General features: G+C 38.2%; 1 long non-coding RNA gene across 1 annotated transcript in view; it reads left to right on the forward strand.

Moving 5' to 3' along the window:
- LOC134548006 (uncharacterized) overlaps positions 1-15,299 on the forward strand; it is a 28,612-nt gene extending 13,313 nt beyond the window's left edge. Inside the window, exons 2-4 of the long non-coding RNA XR_010079676.1 lie at positions 4,448-4,545; positions 14,319-14,395; positions 15,116-15,299. This is a non-coding gene — a long non-coding RNA (uncharacterized LOC134548006). The remainder of the gene's footprint in view (positions 1-4,447; positions 4,546-14,318; positions 14,396-15,115) is intronic.
- Positions 15,300-15,496: the final 197 nt, after the last annotated feature.

A 15,496-nucleotide genomic window follows, 5' to 3' on the forward strand; every position in this document is an offset into this window, starting at 1 on the left:
TTTCTTTTTCTTTTTCTTTTTCTTTTTCTTTTTCTTTTTCTTTTTCTTTTTCTCTTTCTCTTTCTCTTTCTCTTTTTCTTTTTCTTTTTCTTTTTCTTTTTCTTTTTCTTTTTCTTTTTCTTTTTCTTTTTCTTTTTCTCTTTCTCTTTTTCTTTTTCTTTTTCTTTTTCTTTTTCTTTTTCTTTTTCTTTTTCTTTTTCTTTTTCTTTTTCTTTTTCTTTTTCTTTTTCTTTTTCTTTTTCTTTTTCTTTTTCTTTTTCTTTTTCTTTTTCTTTTTCTTTTTCTTTTTCTTTTTCTTTAGTAAATACCAATTTTTTGCATAGCAAATACCCTGGTTTTGAATTTTAGAAGGAAGGTAGTCATGACTGGAGTATTCTTCATGGAGTTTATGCCTTAGAAGTGTGTTACATGTGCACAGAGACTACCTGCCAGACTGGGTTTCTGGGAAAACAGGCATAATTTAAAATCCCAATTATGTGTAAACATGAGATAATATGCTGAGCTGCTCAGCTATGCCAAAACAGTAGCAATCCTGTGCCTGCTTAGAAGCAGACTGTCACAGGACATTCACTGGTGTAGATGTGGGACTGTATCCAAAATGTCACTGCCCATGTAGAGTTGTTTGTTGGGTCAGTGACTGCGGGGGGAGGGTGGTTGGGGAGGGGATCTGTGGGAGATGAGCCAGAGACCTCAGAGAGGTGTCTCACCACGCATTATACTGAGCACATCAACTGTGCCATGCAAGAAGACACTGGGGAGAGCAGACAGGACATCTCCAGCTGTTCCAGTCACTGGTGTTTAGGCAACTGAAAACCTCTACTTGGGCCTTGGCATGACTGTAGCAATAATCTGCTCTTTGGTTCCTGGCTCCTAGCATACCTCAGTGTACCAAGTTATGCTCAGGTTGCAAAACCATAGATCTAGCTTCGGCTCTTAGACTTGGGCTTGTAACATATTTTCACAGCTTCTTAAAACAAATGGGTTAAATCCCCCTGATTTTAATCCGATTACTCCTGTGTCTAAAATGATTCATGCTTTGAAGGCTTCCTGCCACAATACATAGGCCTAGTCTGACTCGTTCTTCCTCTTTCAATTTTTCTTTTAAGTATCCTAAATGATGGTTGTCACTAGAACCAGGAATCCAGACACATTGACATCAAAAGCAATTGTAATATGGATGTGGCAACAAGGGTGGGGGAAGAGTGGAAGGAAGAGGAGCACTTTGAAGATGTCATGATAACTCAGGCATGTTTAGATTCAGTAAGTAGGTGTGCCTTTTTCTGTATCCTGCTCATCTGCAGAGTAGGATGTTTGAAGAGAGGGAAAAATGAAATGTTATTTCCAGTTAAGGGGAGGAGATTTAACAATGGCAAAATGATTATGAAAAAAACAAGTGGTGGAGGGAACATTAGAATTTTTAGCCAGGATATAACTGGGAAAAAGGTGTATGTATTTGAAAGAAAGAGGAATATTGCTGCTTTTGTTTTCCAAAGCACTGGTGCTTGTAATTTATTTGTGACTGAATTTTATAAAAGTGATGCAATAAATATAAGGCTGGAACTGAATAATATTTTCTCCTATTAGTTTGGCTATTTGCCAACAACATGACTGAGATATAAATGCATGTGTAAATTCAGCTGATACTTGGAACTAACAAAATTTGGTTGCTTAGTTGGGAACAGATAGATGGACTCTGTCCATCTCTTGGGTTTTTGGCAGAGGTATCACAGGGGACCCCTGTGCTTAGGTGGCCTCTGGTGTATCCCACAATCAGGGGAGCAGTCATTAAGCCTCCCCCAACTTTTGCTTGCTGTGCCAGCCCTCATGGTCCCAACAAAATGAGAGCCAGGATGGAGGTGCACCAGCAAGTGTTTAGTAAAAGCTCTGTATCATGTCTGCTGAGAATATGGGAGAAACCATTTCCCAAGTGGATATCCATCACAAAATTGTGATCAGTAGGACACACCACTCAGAGAAGCATTTGTGGCAACAGGGTAGTGGCACATTAAAGGCCGGGAGCTGTGATTTTGCACAATGACAATGCCCATGTGTAGCTGCAGAGAGTTTCTTCCAGCTCTACTATTCTTCAACCTTTCCAAGCCTGCTGGCAAGGTTGAGGACAACCAGAAATCACCACAATCACTGCTGGAGTGCTTGTGAACTTGGCTCCAGGAGTATGGATATCCAGTGGGACTGCAAGAAGGGGATAGAACTAGTTCAAAAGCAGTTAGTAGCTACAAGAGTAGTTTTTATTTTTCAGATGTCTTCAGGGCTTTATCTGTTAAAAAAAAATGAAAAGTGCTTCTACTTTTTTCTGTATTTTTTTCTTCCCTGAGAGTTAAGGATTTATCCTGTAATCCAGACCATGAAACTGCAGCTTCAACATATTACCCTTTTCTGAGATGATCTTGACTCCTGCCACTCATTTGGCTGAAACTCCATACTTGGACTGTTATAAGAACCTTTCATTCTCACACATGAAGAATTGAAGTATTTAAGAGAAAACGAAACAGTGTTAGTAAAAGACAATGAAAGAAAGTATCAAAATACCCTAGATATCTAAAGGTATATAAGGTATTTAAAATATCAAAATGAATTTCAAATTATTTGTTCAACAATTGCATATACATATTATATCTATGAATATATATGTATGAAAATATCAATATAAAGCTGTGTGCTGGGTGTGGGAGTTCTGCCTAACTTGAAAAACATTCACTTTGATTGGTGGCAGATCAACCTGTCCTAATTTTACTCTAAGTATTGCCCATTTGAACCTGGGCTGAAGAGAGATTCACCAAGATTCAGTGGTCTGTTTCCTTCCAGCTGTTTGATACCACTTCTATGCTACTTACTGCCTTATATCCAGCCTTAAAGAAATTTGTGAATACTTAACCCCTTTCAGGAAAAATTGATGGGATTAATTTCTTTAGTTTAAGCAGTTTACCTGATTTGCTTTTTCTGAAGTGGATTAGGAAACCCTAATATAAACTGTTCTTCTAGCAGAATTGTAGAAATGCTGAACTCTTTGGCAGTGACTTCCGTAGCAAGACCTCACTCAAAGGAGCAGGGCAGGGCATTGATCTCCAGGGACAACTCCTCAAAGCACAAGAGGACCATCCGGATGTGCAGGAAACAGCAGGTGTGGCAGGCAGCCAACTCGGCTGGACAGGGAACTTGAACTCCTGGCTGAGCTCAAACACAAAATGGAAATACACAGAAAATGGAAATGGGGATCAGCTGAGGAGTATGGAAATTAAGGCTTGAGGTTGAAGGGATGAAGTAATGAAAAAGCAAGTCAGGCTGGAGCTTAAACTGGTGAGTGATAGGAAAGGCAATTATAAGTACACTGGGAGCAAAAGGAAAACCAACAGGAACACAAATATGCCACTGAATAGGATGCATGACTTAACGATGAAGGATAAAGACAGATTTTTGCTGCTTCCCAAATCTCTGTGGCAGAGTCTGGTGGGAGAGTCTGTTACGTGTAGTGGGGTGTGAGGAATTAGAGACCACTTAAACAAATTGGACATGTGCATTCTCTCCATGGGGCTGGACAGAATGCCTGGAAATTGCTGAGGGAGATGGTTTATGGCATTGGGATACTCTTCAGCATGGTCTTTAACAAGCAGTAGAGAGTGCAGGAGGTTCCTAAAGATGTGAGAATGACAAATGTCATGAACACCTTCAGAATGTGCAAGCAGGAGGACCTGGGAGTCCACAGGCAGGTCTGTTTCACTTCAGTCTGTGGAGAAGTTCTAGAGCAAATCCTCCTGGACACCATTTCCAGGTACATGGAGGAAAATAATGTGATTTACTGAGGGTAAATCATGGCTAACTGAATCCGATTGCCTTCTGTAATAGAATGGCTGGCTGCGTGGTCAGAGGGAACGGAGTGGGTGTCCAGGAATGCTGAAAAAAGTGGAAGGGATCTCTGGAGGTACTGGCACATAGACAAGAGACTTATAAAAAGGCAAAAGAAAATATATTACATAACTTTTATAAAACATATTGCTTTTTATTTTTTAAATACATGAAATAATTTAATCTATGAGAAAGCATGAAGGGTTTTGGTTTGCTAAATTTATTATTAAGTGATGCTTGTGTTTCTGTTTATCCTTCATTTTCTTACCAGCTGATTGCCAAATCATCATATGGTAACAAATCATCAGACAGTAACAGATTTCACTGGTGTATTCTGTTCTAAGGAACTCAGATTTTCTGTATAGGCACATCATTTTTTCAAAATAAAACACTTCATGTTTAACAAAAGCTGTGGTTTTAGGTTAGGGGAGATTATTTCCACCTGGCCTCTGTCACCATGCTGCTCTGCCATGAAGCTGGTTCTGACAAAAGCAAGTTGGCATGGAAGGCTAATGGGAGGAACACCAGAGCCACACATCAAAAGAACAACTGGGATTTGTAACAGTTGAATTCATTTTTGCAGAGATGCTACAGGAAGTGTTCGTGCTGGCAGCCTAGATGTGTGGAGCCAAGAAAAAGAATGGAATGATACTCTGCCCTTTCCTGGGATCAGACAACAGGGTAAGTTGTAGCCTTCATATTTGTGTCCAAACACGCACATTAAAGCTTCTACTTACCACAACCAGAGAAAAAACAAACCAAATACTGTATGGGAGATTTTTCTTTTTATTTTGTTGTTTCCTCTCATTGCCTCAAAGTAGGTAATAAATATAAAATAAATAAAACACGTTTTAAGCATGCACAAATAGTACACATTATTAAAAAGACTACCAAGGTCTAAAACTAAATCTTAACAGAACTTGGTTTTTTTTTCATGTCCGACACTGGTCTTGTGTATGCTGTTATGAAGATGCAGCAGTTGAATTCTACATGAGTTCAATTCTTCAGTGTCAGCAAAGCTTTCCTATATGTCTTTTTCTGCTGACAAGAGGGTGGTACTGCTGTCTGGTGATGGGGAGGCTTTCACTACTTTCTGTGCAAAGCAATGGCCACTAGATCCTTCTGAGGTTGTTTTCTCTCCTTAAACCTGTGCTGGTCCACTGCCAGACAGCTGAAGTGGCAGGATGCCTGATTCATCCGGGAGTGGCAGCCTTTGCTATTCTGTCTGCATCTCCTAGTTGTATGCAAAGTACTGATTCTTATCACTCAATGTGATATACATATCCAGTTAGAAGAAAAAATATGAAAAGAAATATGAATAACTAGAAATTGCTTTGAAATATGTTACTAGAGGTTGAAAAAGCTACAGTATCCCAAAGAAAACAGTGTTGTAGCTAAGAAAAGAAGCAGTTTCTATGTATGAGAAGTCGGAGCAGAACAAATAATAAAAAAGAAGACATATTTATGAGTGATATCAGAGATATATTTATGAGTGGTGTCAGTGAACAGCATAGAAGACAGCAAATAAGGAAAGTTAATGAAAAAGATTATGGAATGAGAGACTAACCATCTGGATTAAAGATAAAGAATTTTCTGATCCAAACAAAACCAATACTAACAATAATAAAGGCAGGATGACCCTAATAGAATTGCAATGACTGACATAGAGAAGGCAGAAGCATTCCATAAGTGCTTCAGTTCTTTATTATGGACTGGGGAAAAAAATAAATTATGCCTTCCTGTTGGATGATGCTGATCTAATATCCTCCAGTGGTAGCAAGCATAGCTAGCAGGTGCAAGACATCACATGATTTTAAGTTAGCAGTTCCAATAATCTTGCAACCAAACCCTTGTCAAGATTAATGTTGAGATTAGTGTAAAGAACCTCTGGTTGCTTTTCAAGAAGCCTTGGAATTTCCAGAGGACTGCAGAGAAGATAACACTGTGCCATTATTTTAAAACAGAAAATGGATAGATGCCCAGATCTGAATAATGCAAGTCTGGCAGTCAGAGCACAGAATTAGCACAAATAATGGAGCAGTATACATACACAGATTAAAAATATTTAGATATGTTAATATAATTAATTTCAGTTAATAAAATTGAGAGAAATATATCTTGGCAAAGTAACTGAATATTTTGAATAAAGATCTGAGTTTGGTTGGAGAACTGAGAAACTTCTGGTAGAGGTCTGACTTGATACCGTGTGAGATTTTCACTAATACACCACAGAAAAACAGGTAAATGCAGCACACATTACACTAATGCAAAACTGTTTATGTCCAAACATAATTGTTAATATGAGTGTATCTGTATCTTGTTTGGTTAACTGTGTTTTCCAAGAGGTGCCAGGGGGACAATTTTTGCTCTATGTAATTGAGCATTTTTACCAATAACGGGGCAAAAGGACACCACATTTTGTCTTAAAAAAATTGGAAATGACACAGGATAATAGGAGCGAAAAATGAAGAAGAGATGGATCAGCAACAAAGAGTGTCCAGGGAGAGTGTGTAAGCAAGAATAGGAAAAAAAAAAAGGAGACACCTCTGTACAGCCAAATAGAGGATCTATCATATAGGAATAGAAAAGTAAGCCATATAAACAAGAGAGAGGACTTTCCTGTGAAATAGAGATTCTGAAGAAGACATTTATTTAGACCATATGGAAAAAAAATTAGCTAATACTATCCTTAGGTATATCCACCAGACAGAAGTGGAAGGTTACAGGGTTGCCACACTTGGCAGAGAAGCAATTGCTACTGGAATAGAGTGTCCAGTTCTAGTGCTCAGAATTCGTGATGGATGTTAATAATTTGGAGAAGGGTCAACAAAAAGCCATGGGAATATTAAGGACCTGGAAAGTCTCCAGCAGTGCAATCTACTCAGCTTATCAGCGTGATGACTTAAGGATGACTGGTCACGGTACACAAAACAAGGCAAATAGCAAAGAGCTGTTCAGTCCAGCAGTGAGAGGTCTGACAAGTTCCTCTGTCAAAAAGGTGAAGTTAAAACTCAAACACAAAATAAGACACTTTTATTTCTTAGCAATCCATTAAATTAGTGGCTATATTCACTCACTGAAGAAGTGTAGTATCACTGGCAGTTTTTAAATCTAGATTGGGTGTGTCTCAAAAGGCAAGTTTACTTATCCTGAAGCAGAAATAACCCTGTGAGACTCTGTGGACTCTGTCATTGATGGGATCAGACAGTTGAGCCCTGCTGCTCTTTATCTCTGACTGCATGGATATGTGCCCTGAGAGAGCTGGTTATCTGTGTGCCGTGACACGGGGATGATGCTACCTTAGATCTGATAAGCAGTGCAGCAGTGTTATTCTGGTGATGAGCTCTGGTTAATTAACCGTGTCTCACACAAGGGCCAGTCAATCATCTGTGGTAATGTGACTCTCCTGCTTCCCTTTGTGGAGCTGGCTCTACACAGTCCAGGGCTGTGCAGCTGTTTGATGTATGTACAGTTCAATATAGACCCTAAGCAAGTTTGTTTTCATGGACTAAAAAAAATGGTCACAATAAAGTGCTTCTCTCTTTAATGAAGGTAGAGTCATTACTGTAACTTGTACTGTGGTATTTTAAACTCTTTTATGTATCCAGATATAGCCGAGACATTACAGGGTGTCTGGTTTCCTCTGCATATTAGCCATATTATTCCTGGTTTTCTTAGCTGTTTTTTTGGCTCTGATGTTCCTATTTGTATCATTTAATGAGAAACATTGAACTGAGGTTTTATTGTGACATTGTTCATACTGAGAAAAGGAAATAGATGATGAGGGAATGAATAACTCTTCTGTGAAAAACTGTGAAATGACAAAAATCTAATGGAGACGTTTTCACAGTTGTTTGTAACTGTTTATCAAATCAGTCAGTAGCTGAGTCATTGCACCAGAACCTCTCTTATTCTTTATGTACTCCAGATAAATATTTGCAACATGCAAGTAATTATTTGTGTTACTGGGTCTCATCCCTGGACTTTTCCAGAGATGTTCCCTGATTCCATGACACCTGTGTGGGCTAGGGGTGTATACTGTATACTCTGCCTTTAACAAGGCTTTCCTACATGTTATAGTCAGTTGAAACTTTACAACATCTTTCTGAAAAGGTTTCCTTAAACAATACCAATTCACAAATATATGATGAAAACTCAAATTTAAAATTACAGCCTTCTCACTAAATTCGAACACAGAAACACTTCAGTAACCTGAAAAACTAGATTGGAATTACACAAAAAATAGGTGAGAAGGCTGAGAATGGGTGTAAAAGTACTGAACACATATGTAGGTTAAGTCATGGTAGACTAGGGAGTCATCTGTATTTAAATTTAAGATACCTCCTGAATTATTCTTCCTAAAGTAAATGCTTCTGTATCTTGTCTACAGCAGTTTGTAAATAAGCCCCTAAATGTTCTTCACTTGCTGGGGTTTGGTCACGTCCTTAGGGCAGTTTCAGTTGTTTCAAAGTGGATTAGTTTTGCAAGAAACAATATCTACCTCCATTTGAAGTGTCCTCCAGTGTCTGATGGGGATATTAGTGTGTGAACTTATGGAGTCCATGTCACACCCCATGCATATCTAACAGACAAGTGGCAATACAGGGCTGCTGAGAAATCCTATGTCATCCCAGAGCGGGTTTTGTGCTATATTAAGGGTCATATGCTGTGACTGTGCTTTTTAAAACCTGAGGACCCTGAGGTACAGAATGTATTCTACAGAGCACCTATCTGCACCAGGAAGTGTTCCCTCTGCTTCTGCCTTTAGTTCAAGAAGGTATTTCTGATACAGTTTCATGAACTGAATGAGCTGCTCATGTGGCAGCCCTGAAAAAAAATTTTTGACTTCTCCTTCCCCTTCCCTCCCCTCCCCTCCTTTGAATACTATTCGCTTCAGCACTGAGAATCCTGCCCCTCGCACACAAACAAGCCATTTCTTCAGGTCCAGAACCTCCAGCTGACTCTGCTCAAAGCAGTAGCCATGACAGAGACACCAATTCTGCTTACCTGTTGCTTCAGAGAAAGGGATATCCCAGAAATGAGCTTTTTAAAAGAGGTGTTTTGCTGGGATAGTCAGGGTGGCCACAGGACTGTTTTCAGTCCTTCCTTCTTGTGTCTCACAATCCATGTTGTCCAAACTCAGAGTGGGAAGGCAGTTTCAGCAGACAGCAGCACAGAATCACTTGGATACAGCATGAACAGGAACAGAAAGAAGGGTCTGTGCAAGAGATCTCTATATTCAGTGGTGGCTTGAGCAATGATGCGTTTGATTTATGTGAGACAGAAATAAGGACTAGCTTAGAGTTTGGACTTCAACTTTTCCTTGACCTTATCTCACGTAATGTCCTCTTGAACATCCTGAAGAAGATAAATCTAAAAAGTAATCACTCTAAGCTTGTTCTGAACTCATCATGTTCTAAAACCATTCTTGAGTAGGATCTATCTGTCAAGATGGTAGATCATTTCAAGTAAGACTTTGTGAGATTCATTTGTGTGTGGGGTTCTTGGCACTTTTGCAATTTTGGGCTGTTTATACACAGTGTACACTTAAAAACTTGAGTATGAAATAGACTCTGGAAGCAGTCTGGGAGATGGTACTAGAATGCAAAACTGTCTTGATGAATCAGAGACTACTAGGGTGGCTACAACCATCAGTGTGAAAGTTCGTAAAGGTGAGTAGTACACAATGCTGCAAGAAGCAAAGATCAGACCAATGTATAGAGATAATCCAAAGTTTTTTATCATTGTAAAAAGAGAAAAATCTCATTCTGGGACATACGGAAAGGAGCATCATATGTATGATAAATATTTTGTAAAGTTCCAGTGTGAGATAACTTTGATTTTAATATCTTTCAAATATTGTGCAGTAGTTTTCCACTGTCTGTCACGTGCCTGTTACAGCAAAATGTCACAGTCCTAAGTGCTTATGCTGCAATTGCAGCTGCAAATCTATAATCCTGTCTTACATAGAACTCTGGTGGGTTTTTAATGTGGTGTATATTTTCAGGAGTAATGTAAAAGTGTATTGATATAAACAAGGTGAAGGAACTGCCAAGACTTGTCGAGTAGGGAGCCTTGAAGAGAAAATTCCTAATCAAAGTGGACAGTGTGTTCCCTCCTCCTGTTTAATTGGTATTAAGGAATGCATCTGCTTATCTTCATTAGCTGTACTTGACATCTGTATATATGTGATGTGTGTTTCACAGCTTCCTTCCTGCTTTTCAAGAAGTGCAACAAAATCAAAGGTTTCTGAACAACAGTTACTACTTCAACGTCACTTGAAATGCATACAATTGTTTATGAGACAAAATGGAGGAGAGCGTATACACTATCACTAGTGTCACCTTACAAATAAGATATGCCTTTGCTTCTCACCCTCCAAAAGATTCAGTAGGTTCATCTTATTTAATCAGGTTATAGAAAAAAAACCTTTTCAGAAAAAGAAATTCTTGAGACATCAGGGCTTTATATTTTGTATACAATGAAATAATAATGCAGTGAGAGGCACCATCATAACTTAATTCCTGTTGGAGGATATAAAAGGGTAGACAAACTCCAGATAGTCCACAAGAAGAAGACATGCAAACTTTGAGTATTTAAATTAAAAAGTAACATACTTGCCTAGTATTATTAGTACTATACCTGATATGCATTTGCCCAAACCGAACAAAATGAAACAAAATGAAACTAAACTAAACTCAACTCAACTAAACTAAACTATTATCTAAGAAAGTTCAACATATCTTTGTCTGCCAAATGTCCATTGATTTCAGCTGTCCAGCTATCTCACAATGAAGTCAGTTTTGGTGTGTCATAAGAGAAGCTTTCCAAAATATCCACTCAATACCAGCAGGTATATGCATATCAGTTATATCCTCCCAAGCCCTCTTTTATCCAGGGTATGGAGTCCCATTTCTCTCAACCTCTCCCTATCTGTCAAATCCTCCAAAAGCATATTTAAGTAATTAGATACCTTAAAGCAAATATTGCCAGGTCTTTGTTGATTATTTCAAACAAATGCAATCAAATATATTGGAGAGGCCCTGCAGAGGGCTTCTCTATATAGCAATAGAAGCAGGAAGTATAGCTTCAAACTGAAACTACAGGTTTAGACTAAATATTAGGAAGAAATTCCTTTACAGTAAGGGTGGTGAGGCACTGGAACAGTTTGCTGAGAGAAGTTGTGGATGCCCCACCCCTCAAAGAGTTCCAGGCCAGGTTGGATGGGGCTTTGAGCAACCTGGTCTAGTAAATGCTGCTCCTTCCTAGTGCTGTTTCCTTCCAACCCAAATCAGTCTATGAAATTTCTGAATATAAGTAAGCAACTATTTTTTTTTTTTTAAATACAGGCAATAAATGGTGATGAACTCGTTATCCTTGTATAGTCTAATGGTTCAAATACTTAGTTTTGCCTTTTTAAGTAGTAACCCTCACTTAGGATCCACCTGCACAGTACCTGCACCTGTCAGCAGACTGACACTAGCTCAGTCTACCTGAGTGGAATAGGAGTTAGTCTGGTTTGCTCTGGAAGTAGTGCAACTACTTCAGCCTGAGCTTGGAGAACACTGATCTCTACAGCTCATGGCTTTCTACACTAAACCTTGCACACATCCTTAATGCCTTTTCAAATATTTGAACACTAACGATTTCCAGATCACAATAAATCTCTCCAACTATACAAATAAAGGATACAGAAAGTTTTAAAAGCCTTTTAAGACGTGTATGTAAAACTTAACAAAGTCAGTAAAGAAGGAGTGATTTAGATTCACTTAACCTTGAGTTGACATATGCTTAAAGAAACTCTCAGATACTGATTTTACATTTAAATTTCGCTTTTCATTCTGAAACACTCCCAAATACTCTACAAGCTGTCAACAGATTTGGGAGGCTCCCACTTTCTAGCGTGGAAATGTGGTCACCTCCAGCACACAACAGAGCAGATGTCTCCATGCAGAATCTCAAACTGAAGAGTGAGGCAGGATGCTCTGCTAACCCATGCTGCAATTGGCAGGAAGAGAGAGGAACAGAGGAAACAGAGTGTAATTATTTAATTTTGAATTTGGCCAAGACACCACGGCTGGCATTCCTGCTCTTTTGTAAGAGTGCCATGAAATGTCATTCTACTGCAGGTTTTGCAACTGTTTGGAAAGACTGGAGTAAGGATGGTCAAACCTTGAAGAGCTGGAAAATTTGGTTACTTCTAGCTGAAAACTGTAAGGTCTTCAGTTCAGGCAAAAGCAGAGTAGAAGTCTCAGCAAATTGCACAATTCTTGTATTTTTAAACCCAGCTATGCCTCCTCTAGTTTTTCAGTGTCTTTTATATTGTGACCATTATCCTGAATTATGTAATTTATGTATATTTGTAAATGTATATTTAAATGTAAAAAGTAAAAATGCATATATGCATGGATATGTTTATAGAGTAATTTAAAGGCATTTGACTTGCACATTATTACAATATCAATTTATTATTTTTCAGTCAACTAAAAATAAGTTGTTGAATTCTTGCATAAACTGAGTGTATAGGTAAACAAATATTAAATGGCTTCAACTATTTGTGTCATGATGTTTTTCCTCTGAAGACATTTGTGATATAGCTCAGCTTCAGTATGAACACTATTATACAGATCAAATGCTTCCAAGATGCTGAATAATGAGCTGCAAATATCAAGAAGCTTGCCATATTCTTTGTCAATTGGTTCCTTAGCATGAAATTTGGGCAAACTAATTTAACAAGAGAATTTAAGTAGATAGTTTGACTGGAAGTGTCTTCATAACCTATGTGGAGGTGCTCAATGCAGAGCATTAATGTCATAGGTCATTTCACAATCTGTTTCCATCTCCTATACAAATATAAAGTCTTTAGTTTTTTGGAAAAGTATCTTTTCTGTTATCATTTAATGGCTAAAAAAGTTACAAAATTTGATGGTATGAATTATTTAAATTATAAATTATTAAAAATACAAAATTATAAAAATACTCCTAACCAATTCTCTTGGGAATTCATGAATACCACTTAATAAATGTTTATACATATTTTCATTACATTTCATTACATTCATTACATTTCATAGTTTAGCCAGTGTGAGTAGTGCATGATTTGTCAGCATTTCAAACTTTTATTAATATAAACTAATATCCACATCAGAAAACAATAAAAATATTTCCATCAGTGCTCGGCAGTCTTTCTTATTCATGCTGATGAACACAAAGTTTAAAACGCAATAGACAAGTCCAATGGTTAGGCAGACATTCACAGATTGCATGAGTGACGTACATAGCTTACATTACTCATATTATGGCATGAACTAATGTAAGATTGTCTCCAAATATATTAAAACCCCCTTAAAATTCAAAATATGAGATTAAAGTGATAAAAAATTAAAAGTGGTGTGTTTGTGTTTTTTTAAAGACAGTGGGCTATGTTTTTTTCAGACTGATATGATTTTTAAAAAACCCTTTAATTGAAAACTTTTTCAGATAAAATTAATGAAAAGCATTCTGTATACCACACAACTTGTATTATATAATATGAAATACATTTCATTTGTATATGTACAGGTATAAATAGATAAATGCATTTGTGTTTTTATCTATATACTCATATAAATACACATCAAAAGTGTATGCACCTGGTTACCGCATGTGTTGAGCATTTGACTAAAGCAGATATGAACCTTTCATTCTGTATCTATGCTAGTACCTCAAGACCAAAGGGGCCAAGTTTGTAGGATGTGCTACCTCGTGTAGGTGCATTCCAGGAAGAAGCTTCCATTCTGGTCCTGTCAAAAGCCATTAACAATTATGATGCTCCAGTTTAATTAAAAAGAAAATTCCAGTTTGCTTAAAATTGGCCATTTCACTTGCAGCTCCAACTAAAACTTCTCAAATCCACCAATTTTGATTTTGTTAACTTGGCATGTTTCCCTCCCACTCCTGCAAAGGCTGCACGTGTTGAACCCATTTATCTGGGGAAGATGTGAGCTTCCTGGGGATCTGTCATTATTGTTTTCCTGATAGCTTCTAGGGAGAGGTATTGTCTGACTCCCTTGGTTTCACCATTTCACCAAGATCTGTTTCTTCAGGGTAATCTGGTGTATGAGTTACTCACACAAACTTTCGGAAATGAAGATCATGAAAAGTCAAAAGGGCAACAAATGCTTCCCCTCATCCCACTCACCCAAGAGCAGAACAGGTAGAAGCAACTTCTGGAGGATGTGGTTTCTGAAGAAGGTCTGGTTACCCTAATTCCCTTATCAGTGTGACCTTTCAGGTTTTACTGGGTTTTGGGATTCGACTCCCATTTTTTTCCAAAGCACTACAGATGCACTAAGGCAGCTACACCAGTTGCAAAGTTTTATAGCAACACTGAAGATATCTACTGATGAGTATCATACATATAGATATGGATGTGTCTAGCTACTTGCCACATTGTACTTTAAAATTCCTTCCAGATGCTACCTCCCACAATCAGGACATCCTTGGATCGTCAGAACAAGTTTATGAAGGTTTAGGATACTGATCACTTAAGGTAAAACAGTAATTTCTGAAGGTTTTACTTTTCATTCCAGTAGATTTTTCTTACTGATAGTAAGAAAAGGGGAGGGGTGCGTGGTGCCTTGTTACTGCCAGCATAGCTAAATGACAGTACGTAGGAAGATTGACTAGACCAAAGAGATGTCATGGTTTTATTTAATGACACCATTTTGAAGTCCTTTTGTCTGCCTTGGTTTTCTGAAGTGTTCAGCAACTTGGCTTAGAAACTTGAACCCAAGAGAGCAGCACGTACGTGGTAAACTCTGCTGCCTTCTGGAGCAGAGTACAAGAATGTTGAGGTCAGAGCACCAGGCTGCAGGACAGTGCAATAAAATGTGAGCCACTCTGTGGACCAGACCCAGGTTACCAGTTGGACCATTCTGCTCCACCAACAGCAGAGTGCCCAACCTGCCCTGCTCAAGAGTGGCCAGAGTAAGTCAGTGCTTGAAGAATGTAAGATACACGTGCATGGGTATTGCTGGCAAAGTTCTAGCATGTTTAGAAAACTGACAACAGTTATGGCCTACCTAAGATCCTACGTTAAGATCCTACAGAAGGCTATAGGATCTTAAAGAAAATGTGCAGAAAGTTCTTGTTCATAATGAGTGATTGGTGAAGGCTTTGGACCATAGCACAAGATAAAGGGAAAGGAAAAGAAGAGGCCATGAGAGATACTAAGTAGAACATTTACTTACATGGTAACTCATCTCCACAGGTGCTTCTGTTCCAGGCACAGGAAACTTGAAACTATGTCTTAAAGGTCCTGGGACCACGAAAAAAGACAAATCTACATGGATGCAACAGGCCATCAAGTAAACAAGACCATCAAGTAAACAAAAGGAAACTTAACTACTTGGAACAAAAGAGGAGTAGCATCAAAAACATTTTGGGATGTACCAAAAAAATAAGGATGTATTTGACCAGTTACAGGATATTTAGTCTGATACAATTTCCCACTGCGCCAAGAAAGGTAAATTAAAATATACACAAAATCACACTGTCAGCATACAAGGCATGATGGTTTTCATGTGGCATATTCCAGCACTGAGTGCATAAACTTCTAAATTAATGGACTAAAAGCTTCTTGCCTTTTATT

The sequence above is a fragment of the Prinia subflava genome, chromosome 3 (assembly GCF_021018805.1).
Source record: "Prinia subflava isolate CZ2003 ecotype Zambia chromosome 3, Cam_Psub_1.2, whole genome shotgun sequence".
NCBI classification, from domain to species: domain Eukaryota; kingdom Metazoa; phylum Chordata; class Aves; order Passeriformes; family Cisticolidae; genus Prinia; species Prinia subflava.